Genomic DNA, 4,311 nt, shown 5'->3' with positions numbered 1-4,311 from the left:
TCGTTTGAAAAGTCGTGCGGAGCAGTGGTATATACTTTAACGGTGAAAACGAGAGCACTTTCATGGCTGCGTACGCGTATTTGTTACCTGTTTGCAGGGGAACTACACGCAGCAGGGGTGTTTGGACGTTGCCGGTGATATACGGCTCACAGACATCGGTGTAAACAAAAAGCATCTTAGGTAGGGCGTTGATCAGGCTAATCGGCTGATCGGCCATCACAACGGGCTTTGCTTTCGATACCACGATCGATTCGGGAAAACCTAGGATGCGTGTCAGAGATCGGCAGAGTCTCAGTTCGTGCGGGTCGTCTAGATAGTTATCGGTAGAGACGAACGACTTGCTTGCGTAACCACCTCTACATTAATCGGCTGATCGGCCATCACAACGGGCTTTGCTTTCGATACCACAACCAATTTGGGGAAACCTAGGATGCGTGCCAGAGATCGGCAGAGTCTTAGCTCGTGCGGGTCGTCTAGATCGTTATCGGTAGAGACAAACGATACGCTCGCGTAACCGCCTCTACAGAGCTCTAATTTCAGACGGTCCTTCATAGCCCTGGTAGCGTTTATTTCGTCAACGAGTGTCTGTACGTCGTCATAAACACCGTGCGCCACGTTAGAACCCGTTATCATAAGACCCACTGTCGGTTCTTTGTGGTTCTTCCGCGGTTTGGTACGGGTGGTGACCACGCCCACGTGATCCCAGTCTTTTAGCGCTACGGGCACGTGAAGAAAGGTCATAGGGATCTGTATTTCGACCAGAGCAACAGCCCATGCCCCGTGTAAATCGATCTGATGCGGTAGATGCGTGGTAAAACTGGTAGTTTTATTTTCGGGATAGTACGACATATTGCTGTTACTGGGCAGAACGAGATAAAATTGGTCCTTCATTGTTCTTCAAGCGGGTAGCCGGTATCCACGAATTAAATTTCTCGGGGTAACCGGCCCAGCTGACCAGTACTTTTTGGGCTTTCCCGCGACCGCTTCGTTTTACCACACGATCGACGAGAAACGCGTCCTTTGCGAGGTCCTTGCGGACTCGAACGAGCTCCTCCTCGTAAAAAATACCGTCAATCTCCTCGCCGGCGAGGTCTTCTAAGATGTAGACGGGTGGTTCCCTCGTTGTACCTAGGCGTACGATTTTAAAAATCTCTCGAGTCCAGCCCCCCTCGTAACCTTTCGCAAAAGGGTTCCTAGCGCTACTGATGCGTACCAGGTCGCCGACACCGTATTTAGGGATACGCGGGTTCGCCGTGGCGTATCGCCTGGACAGGTTCATACGTGCCTTAGCGGCATTATACATGGTTACGTCGACTGGACGCATTCTTATCGCAGAGTGGCGCGCCCGATTGTACGATTCCACGAGGCTCTGAAGAATATATATGTATCGTCGCGTGTTTCTATGTGTAAAGTAACGCCACATACGCTCCTTCAGAGTGCGATTGTAGCGTTCGACGACAGCTGCCTTTACGTCGGGGTTGCGTTCTACGCGGAATCCTATACCGAACTCCTCGAGCAAACGCTGCAGTACGCCATTGGTGAACTCTTTGCCTTTGTCCGTCTATAAGTACACGGGTAGCCTATTCTTACTACGCACCAAACACCTGTACCTTTGACCTTACAGACCTCAGCGTAAGAACCGTCTGGCTTGCGCACACGGTACGCGTAAAATTTCGGGCCTCCCGAAACAAAAGACGTGATATAGCTACCAACACCGTACGACTCCAGCTCGTCCGTTAAATCGCCCAAAAGACTGCCGAGTGGCGGCTCGTAAGCGTTATCGACGTGACGACCACCCGATACGTATATACACGAATCGATGTCGTAATATAGTACACGTCGATCTAATTTCTCGAGATAGTCATATAACTTAAGACGAGCTTGAGCAGTGATGTACGCGGCTATAACGACGTTTGTGTACGCTGTGGGTATCACCGATTCGCTCGTACTACTCTTGTTGACATAGAGTACTTCGTCATCGACGGGTAGAATACCCGTAATTTCGACCTCCGGACACGTAAGCAAACTTACGAGCTTCTGACGAGTCGTTACGATTTCCGTTTTAGGTAGATTTTCGCGCTGCCCGAACTTACCCCAAAAGGAATTCAGACATAGTTTGGCGACTGCTCGCAGACCGGGGTTTGATTTTATATTAGCAGGATCTAGGCGGATACCGTCGACCCGATCGTACTCCTCTACATACAGCTTCTTAGACTCATCGTCGCTGCAGTCGCGCGGCCAGCCGCTAGTCTCCTGCTTAATCTTCAAGAATGTATTTATGTAACTGGCAAAGTGACCGCCCGTCCGCGTCGTCGGATCGTACTGAGTGATCTCGTATTGCCATATTTCGTGTATTATCGTTATTTGATATCCTTTACGTACGGCGCGCCTGACCTCGTCCACAACCCATGTCCCTTCGAATATTCTATCCTCAGGATTCTCGTGAGGACACGAACCCTGTAGCGTTGACTCTGCACAGGAGCGACACAGTGCGAAAAGCAATTTACCGTGCATGCGCGTCGGTAACACGGGGTGATACAGATCTCGCGGTGGTAACACGACACACTTAATCAGCCCCTCTACGCTATCGATGTTATTGTGATCACCCGTTAGTTCGCGACAATCATCGCCCACGTACACTCTAGGGTGACCTACAGGGAATTTCCCCGTTTTCGATATGAAGGGGTACAGCGAACACACATCCACGTAGTGTATCCTCTCAGAACCCTCGACTTCGTAAAAACTGACGGTATTCCCTGTGCGACCACCGAAGAAAGCATCGCGGGGTTCCAGCGGTAGTTGCGTTACCAACGGGTTCTCATTCAATGTTCTATATAATGTAGCCTGTGCCGGATCGTTTATCCATCTATCGAATTCACACTCCCAGATTTCTGTCAATTCGTAACCGAGATACCGGATCTTATCACTCGTTGCCTGCGTTCTCTCGAAGCGCGCATCCATACATTCCCCCGTGTGCAACCGCGTATCCCTGTTTATGCGATAACATTTTGGGCACCCGTGCCAGAAGCAACCCTGAAACTGCAAGACGTGTCGCAGCCCTGTATCGGTGTCGTGGTAGTATCCGTCGACGGGCGTACCCTCCTGTAGACGGTACTCTCGAGTGCGCCCTGCGTGAACTATGGTACAACCCCAACGATGCTCCAGCGAAAGGAGCCATAACAGGGCCTTACGCGATTGTTTCTCGCAGTAGCGGTATCCGCCCGGCGGTAAAATGGCTATCTGCTCGTCCCGCAAAAAGTTTTTTCTAAAAACTCTTGAACACGTTGAGGCTATGGTTGTGCTCTCCGAGAAAGGGCCGTTAAATCGCCCAAAAGACTGCCGAGTGGCGGCTCGTAAGCGTTATCGACGTGACGACCACCCGATACGTATATACACGAATCGACAACCCCAACGATGCTCCAGCGAAAGGAGCCATAACAGGGCCTTACGTGATTGTTTCTCGCAGTAGCGGTATCCGCCCGGTGGTAAAATGGCTATCTGCTCGTTCCGCAAAAAGTTTTTTCTAAAAACTCTTGAACACGCTGAGGCTATGGTGGTGCTCTCCGAGAAAGGACAAACGTTGCCATGCTGAAGAAACATTGCGCGGAAAGAAACGCACTCTTGTCTAAGGATGGTAACGTCTGATCTACAGTAATCTATAAACTCGGTTCGAAAGTTAAATACGTATCCAGCAGAGTACTGCTCGTTATACCATGATAAAAACTGATTACGCTGAGCCGGCGTTATCGTATCGGGCGAATAAAATCGACCCGATCGTACTCCTCTACATACAGCTTCTTAGACTCATCGTCGCTGCAGTCGCGCGGCCAGCCGCTAGTCTCCTGCTTAATCTTCAAGAATGTATTTATGTAACTGGCAAAGTGACCGCCCGTCCGCGTCGTCGGATCGTACTGAGTGATCTCGTATTGCCATATTTCGTGTATTATCGTTATTTGATATCCTTTACGTACGGCGCGCCTGACCTCGTCCACAACCCATGTCCCTTCGAATATTCTATCCTCAGGATTCTCGTGAGGACACGAACCCTGTAGCGTTGACTCTGCACAGGAGCGACACAGTGCGAAAAGCAATTTACCGTGCATGCGCGTCGGTAACACGGGGTGATACAGATCTCGCGGTGGTAACACGACACACTTAATCAGCCCCTCTACGCTATCGATGTTATTGTGATCACCCGTTAGCTCGCGAAAATCATCGCCCATGTACACTCTAGGATGACCTACAGGGAATTTCCCCGTTTTCGATATGAAGGGGTAGAGCGAGCACACATCCACGTAGTGTATCCTCTCA

The sequence above is a fragment of the Cephus cinctus genome, unplaced genomic scaffold, assembly GCF_000341935.2.
Source record: "Cephus cinctus unplaced genomic scaffold, Ccin1 Ccin1_scaffold0800, whole genome shotgun sequence".
Classification (NCBI taxonomy): domain Eukaryota; kingdom Metazoa; phylum Arthropoda; class Insecta; order Hymenoptera; family Cephidae; genus Cephus; species Cephus cinctus.
The sequence above is the reverse complement of the archived record's forward strand: the minus strand, read 5'-3'. Positions refer to the sequence as shown.